This window comes from Fukomys damarensis, unplaced genomic scaffold (assembly GCF_012274545.1).
Source record: "Fukomys damarensis isolate Sample0158 unplaced genomic scaffold, DMR_v1.0_HiC HiC_scaffold_7, whole genome shotgun sequence".
NCBI classification, from domain to species: Eukaryota; Metazoa; Chordata; class Mammalia; order Rodentia; family Bathyergidae; genus Fukomys; species Fukomys damarensis.
In genome coordinates this window covers 26,466,757-26,480,194 of record NW_022900919.1, presented here as the reverse complement: position 1 = coordinate 26,480,194, position 13,438 = coordinate 26,466,757, and the positions used below count along the sequence as shown (strand labels likewise).

The 13,438-nt window shown below is 38.4% G+C and overlaps 1 pseudogene; it reads left to right on the top strand.

Moving 5' to 3' along the window:
- Positions 1–663: 663 nt before the first annotated feature.
- LOC104851090 lies at positions 664–10,364 on the top strand (annotated as a pseudogene).
- Positions 10,365–13,438: the final 3,074 nt, after the last annotated feature.

Here is a 13,438-nt window from a genome sequence, read left to right as displayed (position 1 = left end):
AATTTCAACCATTACCCACGATGCCACAGTCAGAGTTTACCACTTCTACTCCATACTGCAAATTCATGTGGGTGTTGGGCAGGTGAGATTTTCTCCAGCTATTTACGGAACAAAGGACCACCCGAAACTTCTCCTTGCCCCTACCTCTCCCTTTCGCTCCTCCATTCATTTCTCCCTTCCACCTGCTCTCATCTCGCTTTTCTTCTCCTTTCTTCTTCACCTATTTTCTTTCCTTCTTTCAACTTATTCTTCCCCAGCTCCATTCCGTCTCTGATGGCCCAAGCCTGGTACATAATGTTTAGGAAAAACAGATATGCCCCCTGCCTCCAAGGGGCTGTGAGTCAGTTTGGGAAGACAAATATTGATCCTACCACTGCCATTTTCTTAAATGACATTTCCTCTTTTACTACTGAAGTTGAGATTTCATATTTTCATAAATGTCCCATGAACACTGAAAAAAGTTTATATTGGGTTTGATATTACAAATATATGTTTTTGCTTTTCCTGTTTCCTACAAATTTTGTCTCCTGGGTATATCCCAATTCTGCCCACTTTCCACCAAATACCAGAGAATTAGCTGTCATTAGAATCAGAGCATGGAGACTTCTAGGCTTGGTTGAGCCATGCAGATACCTCCTTGAAACAAAAATTTTCCTACCTGTTTATTCTTGGTGACAGAAGGAATTACTAAGACTTTTTGCTCATTTCTGAGTATTGTCTGAACTATTCCTGACACTATGAATGCTACTTGGATGCCTTTTAAGCCTGTTCTCAACAGAGGCGGTAAGGGGCTATGGAGCTGGCCCCAGCACCGGGAGAGGCTGGACTTTGTGTCTCTCTGTGCTGAATGGCTGTGATGGTGCCTGCTCTCACTGATGCAGCAGCTGAAGCACACCACATCCAGTTAAACTGGCTCCCCCATCCTCCACCTTGTCCCCTGGCAGTGCTGAAAATAATGGCAATGCCAATATCCTTATTGCTGCCAATGGAACCAAAAGAAAAGCCATTGCTGCAGAGGATCCCAGTCTCGACTTCTGAAATAATCCTACTAAGGAAGACTTGGGAAAGCTGCAACCACTGGTGGCATCTTACCTCCTCTGATCTATTTCTGAAATAATCCTACTAAGGAAGACTTGGGAAAGCTGCAACCACTGGTGGCATCTTACCTCTGCTCTGATCTAACAACTGTTCCCCAAAAGAAGTCTTTGAAGCTGCAAGGAGTTTTCAGCAAGCAGGCAGTCCTTAAATCTCATCCACTCCTATCTCAGTCCTATGAACTCTGAGCTGAGCTGTTGGGGAGACAGCCAGTTTTGGAGTTTTCCTTAGAAAATCTTAGAACCATTAATATGAGTGGCCAGACAGCTCTGCCACAAGCACCTATAAATGGATTGGACAACAAATTGACTAAAAATTCAACACATCCTGATCATGACAATTCGAATCCCTTTAATGGGGGAAAGCGAGCTCTCACTTCATCTGCTCTTCAGAGAGGTGAAGTGGGGGGATCTGACTCTGGGGATTTAAAGGGGTGTATGACCAATTGCACTCTTCCACATAGAAGCCTTGATGTAGAACACACAACTCTCTATAGCAATAATAGCACTGTAAACAAATCTTCTGTCAATTCTGTGGAACAACCGGCTTCAAGGAAGCAGTAGGTTATCCCCTGGTACAGACTCCAGCCCTAACTTGGGCAGTGTCAAGTTAGAGGGCAAAAAGTCCCCCATGTCTTCCATTATTTTCAGTCCTTTAGATTCTGACACAAGGGTGACAGCTTTACTGAGGCAGCAAGCTGATATTGAGAGCTGAACTCACAGGTTACAGAAGCGCTTACAGGTTGTGCAAGCCAAGCAGGTGGAGAGGCATTTACAGCATCAGCTGGGTGGGTTTTTAGAGAAGACTTTGAGTAAATTGTCAAACTTGGAATCCTTGAAATCCCGGAGCCAGTTGATGCTGACCCGAAAGGCTGAAGCTGCCTTAAGAAAAGCTGCCAGTGAGACCACCACTTTGGAAGGACTTGGCAACTTCCTGAAAAGAGATTCAATTTCAGAAGAAATGGAGAGATTTACAGTTAGTGGCACAGCCAGTTTGAGGTGCAGTGAAGAGGCATTTGATTCCGACATCACTGACAGTAGTTCTGGAGGGGAGTCTGACATTGAAGAGGAAGAAGTGACCAGAGCTGATTCTGAGCAGTGCCATATATCCCTGTGAGTAGAACCATGCATTCATATCATTCTTGAGAAATGTTGGGGCAAGAAAGAAAGACTTAAGTCCCCATTTTGGAGAGACTAAAATTCTTTGTATATTGGTGTCCAAGTTCCATTTATCTTTTTTTCCTAGTTTTAGGTTAGTGGTTGCCCATACTTTATAGTGACAAAGGAACAGTATTTGTTGCTGTAGGGTAAAAGGTGCTAATTTCCTTTTAAAGTCTTACTGAAAAAAATACAAGACAGCCTATTTGTTTAATTGTACCAGTATCTCCTTGAGAGTGAATATATTCTGTTAAAACTATACATAGGACATTTTAGTTTTAATGGCTTACTGGTGGAGATTTTTTTTTTTCCCTAGTAAGTAAACTTACTTGAACCTGTAAGTAATTAACTTCATTAACTTGGCTGGAATTTGAGTTGCTTTTAATTGAAGTTTCAGGAAAGAACATACTCAGACCTTCAACTTTAACACTTTAGGTCTTTTCGCTTTTGCAAAAGTAAATTTCTTTCCTCTACTTTTATACCACAACCATCAACACAGAAGACATCTGTAACCTCAGAAGGTGTGAGGATTTCAATAGCAAGCAAGGTATTAGTTCTGGTGAACACCAGCCGGCTGTCCTTTAATTCAGTCCGTTCTGATATTACCTGGAGGTAGTGCCAGATCGAACAGTTTTGAGGGTTTAGTCCCCAAGATTACCCTTCATCCCAACCCCTCCCACATACCTTAGATGCCATGTTAAGCCCCAGGTTTTCACCTGTTCCTCTGACTGCTGTAAATCAGGATTCCTACAGCCCCTGTATCAGATTTAATTAATTTCCTTGAGTAGCTCCTAGAACTCAGGAAAACACTACCTTATGTTTGCCAGTATCTTATAAATAGTACAAAATACAAAGATGAAGATGTTCATAGATCAAGGTATGGGGGAATGGGCATAGAGGTTCCATACCCTCTCTGGACTCACCACCCTCCAAGAACCTCTCATGTATTCAGCTCTCTGGGACGTCCTCTGAACCCTCTGTCTTTATGGAAGCTTGATTGCCTTGGCACAGTTGATTATAGCCTTTGTCACTGGTGAACAGTTTAGCTTTCAGTCTCTCTCCCCTCCTATCCTCAGAGGTTGAGAGGTGAGGCCAAAAGTCCTAACTCACTGTTTCTGGTAACAGCTCCTTCTGGAGCTATCTCAGAGTAGCCAGTTATCAATTCAGCTTATTAGCATAGATTTAAAAGACACTATTACTTTGGAGAGTTCAAGGTTTCTAATTGTTGGAAACAGAGACCAAATGTATATTTCACATTATTACACTTAAATTTTAAGAATTAACAATTAGAAGATGTCAGAGTATTTTATATGTTGCCTGTTAGCCCAGCCCATTTTCATAGTTTGATTCTCTTCCTAAAATCCCCCAATTTTGTCAGACGATCTTTTTGATTTGAGAAAATTTTATATACACTTTGTATGGGTGACACATCGGATTGGCATGATGGAACCAGAGGTATTTTACTCTTGTTGTCTCTCAAATCTACACTCACATGTTTAAATAAATCTATATTTACTATGTATAGATATTAGACTTGTGAGAAGAGGGAACATGAGAAGTTAGGAAAGATGGACATGATAGATGACTAGTTGATCCTCTTTTCCTCTTTTGGTAGAGATGTTTTAAAGTTTGCATTATTAGAGCTGAAATGGGTGAATGTGTTGGAAAATACTTTTGCCTTGCTAGTAGTAAAAAGATAACTGATTCTTACTGTAGAATTATGTAGTTACTATATGTTTTAAAGCAATAAATTGCCTGATTCTCAGGTTTGTTTATATTATCCACTTGGATAACATTGTGTATGTGAATTGAAACTGTTGTGTACATTTTGAGGGGGAAAGTCTGGTTATTTTTTGTTCAATTTCTGCTTTATAGACTCTGTCACTGTACTCAACAGTTTACTTCTTTGTTCACATTTAAAGTGGTATACTTAAGAACCTTGCTACTTGTGTAACATAATTACCTTTCTTTAAGTGAATTAGTAGCTTAGGTCAGCTTGCCAATATTTGTGGCAAATTTCCCTGACTTTGGTGCATGATTCATTGCTTTAAAAATATCTTGGTGAGGGCTGGAGATCTAGCTCAGCGGTTCGGTGGCCTGCCTTGCAAGAGCAAGGACCCGAGTTCAATCCCCAGTACCAAAAAAAAAAAAAAAAACAAAATTGGTGAATATTGAACATTTTGTATTTAGAGTTGTAACAGACAGTTGAAGCATTGTAAATTGAATTTATTTTGTGTGTTCAACAAAAAGTCATCTAGACTGTAAGTTTATTGTGTTCAGGATGTAGTGCATTGCTTTGAAAATATTTCTGAGATTTGGTAATGTGGCTAAGTGTCCTAATCCAATGAAATCAAAATACCCAGGGACAGAATTTATTCTATAGGGTTAGCTAGTGACTTCAAAAAGCATTTTAGTCTGTTCACTTACTACTTAGTTTTGAGCATTATTATCACTTAGTGTTCTGTTGTTTGAAAGGATGTGAAATATAAAGATAGCCAGGGAATCATTTTGGGAAACTTTTTTATGTCAATTGAAACCCCTTGCATTTAAGTTAACTAAACCTTTAAAAACTTGAATTTCCATCCATTAGAGCATATAAAAGTATACAAAAATTTGTTACTGAAAGTATTGTCAAGCCTGTGATCTTTTTTGCACATTATATTTAAGTCAGAATCATCAATAAAGCATAAAGTTCTTATTGAGCAAGATCTCCAGATCAACTTTTAAGATTGATGTTTATTTAGCTGGATGTTTGTTGATCAGCTCAGTATTGGCTAGAAAATGAAAATAGAGACATTGCTTTAATTAAAAAAGAAAAAATCCATCCTCCAGTACCCAGAAGGTAGCCTGGGCCCTGATCCACAGGTGGGAGGGAGAGCCATGCCCTCTCCCGCCTGGAGCCACCATCCTTCAGAGCCCAGAAGGTAGCTGCATGGCCACCCCTGCACCCCCATAACTCCCCCCCACCACTGCTTGCACTCTCAGGCCTCCTGATTGTGCCAGTCTTTGGACCCACTCTGCAGAGGCAGAGGTGGTCATAAAGGGTATTTTTCTGAGTTCCCAACTTTGAACATCTTTAAAGAAAGGGTGTGGGAAACCTGTAGTAGAACAGTGTGGCATTCAACCATTCAGAAGGTTGGGGAACTCAATCTGGGCCTTGCAGCCCGAGGTCCATCTGCATCATGGGGTTCAACCATCAGCTAACTGAGATCAGGGGTCTTGCGTCCTAGCTCTGTCTGAGCCATTAAGTGGTAAATATACTATAATGAAAAATTTGTTCACTACAGACATGTTCTGGACTGCTTCTTGATTTCAGTATAATTCAAATGGTTTAAGGGTGATAGACTAGTGACTACCACAGGTGGTCAGTGTCCAAGTTGTGCTTGATCATAATGTGTTGCTGATGATATCAGTTGGGATAAAGGATTGTGGTTGATTTGATGAGCTGTTTTCTCTGATGTTATGAAGATGAGAATGTCTGTGGGTCGTTAGAGACCCAGAAGCTAGGGCGCAACTATATCAGGAAGATTTGGGTGATAATCCGGAGATTAAACCAAGGACAGCCGGACAACAATAATAAAAATGAGAAAACACTTAAGCAAGACACAAAGACAGATTTCCAGTTCACAAATGGCAAACAGTAGGGCAAATGAGGATGAAAAGGCCGATAATGAACCACCAGGACCCCCTGAACTCAAATCAAAGGAAGTAAGAAAACAGATCAATCAGGCTCTAGAAAAATTCAAAACAGAAATAATTTCCCAGATAACCATAGAGATAGTGAGCAAAATGGAAGTTGTGATTTAAGACTCTAGAACAGAAACTGACAAAAAAATAGATGAGCTCAGGACCACGATAGAAGCCATGAAGGCCCAGCATAAGAAAGAAGTGGAAACAATAAATGCCCAACATAGGAAAGAAATGGAATCCATAAAACAGATTCAAACAGATATCCAGGAAATTAAACACTCCATTGAAAGTGTACAGAACAGAATAAAAGAATGCGACGATAGAATCTCAGATATAGAAGATAAGATAGCAGTCAGTGACCATGGAAAGAGAGGTCTCTTAAAAACAGTAGGGGATCATGAGAAATTGATCCAACAACTCCTAGATGATGCAAAGAAGAATAACACAAGCCTGATAGGAATCCATGAAGTAGCAGGAGAAAATACAAATGACTTAAAAAAGCTGTTCACAGAATTAATGACAGAAAACTTCCCAAACAGAGGGGAAGAATTTGACATTCAGATAACTGAGGCATATAGGACCCCAACTAGCCACAATTAAAAAAAATCTACACCTAGACATATAATAATCAAGATCCCAGAAACCCAACAGAAGAATAAAATACTACAAGCAGTAAGAGGAAAGAAACAAATCGCATGCAAAGGAAAGCCCATCAGAATCACAGAAGACTTTTCAACACAAACCCTTAGGGCAAGGAGAGCCTGGAATGAGATATTTCAAGTACTAAAAGAGAACAACCTCCAACCTAGACTGATGTATCCTGCAAAACTCTCTTTCAAAATGGATGGGGAAATAAGGTATTCCACGACAAAGAACACCTGAGAAACTACATGAATACCAAACCAGCACTACAAGCAATTCTAAACAAGATCCTAGAAAAAGACAATGAAGGCAACAGCACCATGAGGACCAACAGAGCAAATCAAATAGGCAAGGCAAGAAACTAGAGAGAGAAGGTGAAAAAGTAAAGAGAGTCAACAAAAGGCCAATAACATGTCAATAATAAGTCAGTACATATCAGTTATAACCATCAATGTCAATGGCCTCAACTTACCAATCAAGAGAAATAGACTGGCAAAATGGAATAAGAAGCAAAATCCAACAATATGTTGTATACAAGAAACACACCTAGTGCAAAAAGAAGCCCATCGACTGAAAGTGAAAGGATGAAAAACAATTCTCCATGTGACAGGAGCCCAGAAAAAAGCAGGAGTAGCAATCCTATTTGCAGACAAAGCAAATTTCAAACCAAAACTGATTCTAGTATTATTGATGTAGGACTGTAATGTATCACACCTCTGTGAATGTAAAATATCTTGTACCTGCTTTATGATACATAGTAGTGACCGTGCTTTATCAGAGCTATATTTAATGATATTACTCTAGAATGTTCTCTTTCCAGATGATGATTAAGATGCTAATAAAAAAATTTTTGCCAGGTACCGCAACAGCTTTTTTTTGGAAACTTTAACGGTGCTCTCAACTTTGGAAAAAAATTATCCCAGTTTACTGTGTTGAGTTGGCATTGTACAGAAATGGACAGCCATATTTGTCTAGAAATGTTAATTTTTTTATTTTTTATTTTTTTTCCATTTATACAGGGGTAACACACTGTATTAAATATGTAAGGTCATATCTACACAGGTTTGATTAAAGAAACTAATAAAGTATTCTCTAAATAATAAAAAAAGAATAAGATAAGACTAGAAGAGCAAGAAGCAATTTAAATATGTTAAGGGACCATTTTCATCTTCAGAATTAAGGATTATTTTAATCTTACATCATTGCCTTTTCTCTTTTACTTTCCTTTTTAGTTTTATTTTAGATTTCCCTATTTGTAATGTTCATACAGAGATTTCTTTAACTGAAATACCGAATAGTTTCTCTGGTGTGAAAAACTATAACAGTATACAGGATGCTAATGAGATAATTAATAATGTGAAATAGGAAGTAAAGGGCTAAAGATATAGGGAAAGTGGAAATGGTGGGGGGAAAGGTAATAAGGAAGAGGAAAAAATATGAGAAATGGAAAAAATGGAATAAAGTGTTTGTAAATGGGGAGGGAAGGAGGGGGTGAAGGGAGGGCAGGGACAAGGGGAAAAAATGAGAATCAAGACCTATCATGTAAAGGTACAGGATCCCAATAATGAATGTAAGTGTATTGTATACCTAATTTGTACCAAGAAACTCAATAAAAAGAAAAAAAAACTTTAAAAAACATACTTATAAACCTTTTTTGGGGGGTAATCTAATAGTTCTCCCAAGTCTCATAACCACATTGAAATTGTTCAATGCTAGAATGAGAAGTTAACTCTTCAACAGGAACTTGACCTGGGAGTTGTTTTATTCTTTGGCCAGAGATGTTGTGGGCTGTATTTAGTCTGGGCAGGCATGATGAAAATATTTTGTACAGGAGACAGTTGAAATGAGTTGTTTCTAAATGTTGCTTAAATTAACAGTGGATGGCTCTGTGAAAATTAAAAGGTCTTTTCTAAGAATGTAGTAGTTTTTCTTCTTTTCCTACCTTCTGTAGTGATCTGTTCTACCTTGAACAGAGATCTGTTGTAAGTCCTTGGCACATGCTAGCAATAACAGAATGATTCAACAACATACAGGTTGATAAATTTTGGGCAAATTGTATGTTTGTCATTCTCCTATACTTGACATAAGCAAGTATATAAAACAACTTCTCATAAGTGATTTTACTTTGGCTTAAATAAAGGGCATGTGCCTGGAATTGAATGACAAAAAAAAAAAAAAAAAAAAAAAAAAAAGAATCAGTGCATGGAGAATCCTGTGTGCCAGGATCTGGGGTTCTAAGTTTAAACAAAGTAAGATGCTCATGGCCAGGACTCGGGTCAGGCATATCCTTTGACCCCTCTGCCTTAGCATCCCCAGCCCACGTAGAATTCTGCTGGGTTATGGATGTGAAGGGGACCGAAGAGTTTAGTAAAATTTTTTAAAATTATCTTTTGTTTCAAATCCCAATTGAAAGAGAAAACTATTGAGAGAGAATTATTGACATTCCAGCTTTTTGTTAGCTTGCATTTGTATAATCAACTTTTATCTATCCTTTTCTTTCAACAGTTTTCTGTTATTTTGTGTACAGCAACCCTTTTACGGACAGAAAAGTTGAACAGAAGCGTTTTCAAATCCAAATTAAGGAATGTTTCCATGAATGGCGATATTGAACCCATTTTATTCTATTTTAGAAATTAATAATTTGGTCCCAGTTATTTAATTTTTAATCTCTCTGTGATATATTTTCATTGTGAATCCTTTGTTGTCTGTCTTGGTGTTTTTTCTATTACTATATGAAATGTAGTCTTTTAGCTTCCCATCATCAAATCTTCTGTCTCCTCTGCATCTGTATTGAAACTCTGTTAGTCACTTTATTGTCACTGAGAACCAACACAGGACACCTGCAAATTTGAAGGGGGTTTATTTTGGTTTACAGTTTCAGAACTCTCAGTTCTTACATGGTCAGCTGCATGGCAGAGGGCCTGGTGGAGGAGAGCTGCTCATGCCATGGTGTCCAGGAAGCAGAGAGAGAAGGGAGGATCTGAGGAGGGAGCTAGACCCTTCCACTGACATCTAGAGTGATAGCTTCTTCTGACAAGACCCCACTTCCTGACAGAAAGTCAGCTGTAGCTTCCCAGTAATCCAGTCCCCTTCCAAACACACAAGGCTTTGAGGCCATGGTAGATCTAAACTACAGCACCTTAGCTGATCATTTTGAGGAAAATACCATCCATCGGCTTTTTAAACATAAACATACTGAGACACCAGACATTCTGATCACTCAGACCTCACTCTCTGGCTAAAGTCACTATCTCCCATTTCATTCCTTCTGTCTTCTTTCTGACCCATAGCAGTGATGGTTTCTTCTACAACCCTTCAGTGAAAGTAAGCAAGCAAAAGCCATGATGGACATCAGCAGTCTGCATTTTTCCCAAGCCATGGGATAGTTTTCAGTCCTCATCTTAGCGGCTACCTAGCTGCATTTGAGATCATTGATGGCGTCCTTCCTATAATATCTCCTTCTCAAAGCCTCCATTGTGCTACTACTCCTTAGATTTTATTCCCACCCTCACTGCCTCACCTCCTGGTGCTTTTTGTAGTCTATTCCTCCTATGATCCTGCATTTCTATGTGAGGTGTGGATGGTCCTTTACTATTGTGTTTTTTGTCCCTAGGCAATCTAACCTAGGTCCTTGTCTTCAAAGACCATCTGTATATTGTTGACTCCAGCTCAACCCTCCTTAAAGCCCAAACCCATGATGGACATCTCAGTTTACAGGGAGTGAAATGCGTGCATCCTGGGGTAAGTATCTGTAAGTACATTCGAACGTGATGACTGGAGTTGGCGTCCTGGTATGACTGCAAAATGGCCCATGAGGGTAGATAAGATGGAATGACCTGAACAGTGTGCCAGGGAGCCCACAGAGCAGAGAGGTAAGGATGTGGACATCACATATGCTGGGTGGGGACAATGGCCATAGGAAGGAGTTTAGTTTGTTTGTTTGTTTGTTTGCTTTAGTTTTCTCATTTTCATTTTACTAGTCTTTTCCTAATCTATCTTTCTGTCTCATCATTCTACCCAAGGTACCTGTAATCCTTCATCCTGATATGTCAACTTCACTTGATTAAGAAACACCTAGTAGATTAGTAGAGCATACTCCTGGGTTTGTCTGGGTGGACCATGGGGCTGTGGCCTTGGTTGCTATGGTTACTATGTCTTTCTTTTCTTTTCTTTTCTTTTTTCTTTTTTTTTTTTTTTTTTTTTTTTTTTTTTTTTTTTTTTTTTTTTTGTTGTTTGTTTTTTTGGTTTTGGTACTGGGAATCAAACCCGGATCCTTGTGCTTGTGAGGCCAGCAGAGAAACCACTGAGCTAAACCCCAGCCCTACTATGTCTTTCTTTTCTGATGCTGTTCTCTTTCTCTGCTTTTTGGCTGCCATGAACTAAGCAGACTTTTGTTCCACCATGATGGTCCTCCCTTGAAACAAGCCAACCTTGGACTGAAGACCCCCCAAACCATGAACTAGCTTAAACCTTCCCTCCTTTAAATTGTGAATGTCAGGTATTGTGTCAAGCAATGAGAAGGCTCACTAATAGAATTACCCATTGCTTTTAGTTGTCATGTTCCCATATTCATCTCCGGTCTGTGACAGTTTCTAAATTTTCATTGTTTTTGATGATTTTGACAGTCTTGTGGCACAGTAATCAGAAATTTGTATAATATACTTCAATTTGAGTTTCTGTAATGTTTTTCTCATGATTACAGTGGGAACATTTCTCATGGTTGTCTTAAGAGTATTTGGAAGAGAATATTAGCAACAAAATACAAAAAGAGTACAACAAATAAAATCAAATGCATCCTTTAGAAATTGTACAGTGAATTTCTGAAATAAAAGAAAATTTAAAGAGAAAAATCTAAAGAATTATTATAAAATATTTAAAACAAAAGCATCATATATGAAAACCAATAGTTTGTACTCCCCTATGCTGTACTTAAAGAACAAATTTATGAATAAACTAGTATTCCAAATGCAAAAAGTTGGAAAAATGACTCAAAAATCTATAGTAACTACAGAGCAGGAAATAAAACACTACATAGAAAGTCAGTAAACAAAAAGTAGAGTTGATCAATAATGCTAAATACTATTTTTAAGGAAAGTAAAACTGACAAACTGTTGATGACATGTGTGAGCAAGAGCAGGTGAAAATAAATGTGGACAAGAGAGAATAGAAACAAGTGATACTAGGAACAGACAAGAAGCACAAACCCTTGCAGATATATTTTAAAATATGTACTATAAGTTGGTTATTGTCATAAAAATTTATACCAATATGCCAAAACCTCACAAATTGGATAATTTTCTAAGCAAATATAAATACTAGAATTGGTTTAGAGTGAGACTACAAAGAAAGTTTAGAAACACAATAAAGGAGTAAAACTTGAAATAGTAGTCCATAATGTGTCATTCCCAAAGGCATCTGACCTAGATGATTTTTCTAGCAATTTTTGGCACAATTTAAGAAACATGTATTTCTCATTTTATCTTAACTGCTTCTGAAAAGCAAAGTTACATGCATCATTTTAGAAGGATGGAAGACTATTCTTGGGAAAACCAGAAAAGAAAAATACAAAAATGCATACCATTGTTTCAAAACTGTGTAACAATAAAAATATTATTTCTTTGCTAGTTTCACTTTGGGGAAATACTAATTTATCTTTGTGGTTAATACAAATTCATCTTTGTGGTCAATAAAGTCTCTGATTTTTAAAGGCATAATAAAACAATATAACACTCCTCACTAAATTCTTCAATATTTGGCCAGCACTTTTAATTTCTTTTCAAAGTGGATAATAATGCAGATATTTTCTCCTACATGTTGGTGGAGCATTGCAAGACAAACTAACATTTACTAATTTTCCCTTGGCTGAATTTGCTGGGCAGAATTCCAGGCTGATACTATAGATTATGTTGTGCTTTGGGAGACAAGGTAAGACTCCATTTTTCTTCTTTTTTCTGATGGCAATTAATTTGCCCCCCCCTTTTACTGCTGCTAATTTGAAAAGACCTTGGCATGAGTTTCCACCGTACTTGAATGTATTTGTTAATCCTGTTGAGTTCTAGGGGTATTCTTACTCTCATCAGTTAAGAAGGCATTCAGATGACTATAGTAGCATTTTTGTTATAAAATAAGCCATCAAGAGATAGAACTGCTGGTTCTCTTTTTTTAATCCATGTCTTTCAGGATGAATTTTTAGAGGTTCTTTTGGCCTTTCAACTTGGCAATAAATGGGCATTCTGAGCTCATTTAAGGTATAAGGAGGAGAATAGAGACTGGAGAACTTGATGGGTGTACCACAGGAGGTCATGCAGCTGCTACATACATGCAGCAAGACCTGATATCTGCTACTGGTCCCCACTCCATGTGACATCTGCAACTGGTGCCTGTAACTGGGCATGGGTACACTGCCAGCTCTGGTCCCTATACATGTGCACACAAATGTGCATATACATGTGACCTGCTCTCACCTACATTACTGTGACACACCTACAGCTGGATTCTCCAGCAAGCCTGTGCATACTGCCAGCCCTGGCCCAGCTACTGTCTGCCTGATCTTGCCTTACTTCTAGACCAGAAATGCTGCTGAGGAATCTATCAGCTCTCAAGATCTAACAACCCCACAGAGTTCCTGCAGCTCTTACCAAAAACAATTGTTCTGAGCTGAGATTTTATCCCTATCCTGAAGCCACTCTATGTCCGGCATTTCATAACTCTGCCACTAGAGTAGGTAGGCATCATAATGCACAGCTGTGTGCTCTTTCCCAATTTGAGTGAAGGTCTTTTCTTACTGAAGCCAGTGCATAAGGTCTGGAAGAGAAGATTGTATCTTCAAATATGTAGATACCCATATAAGAATA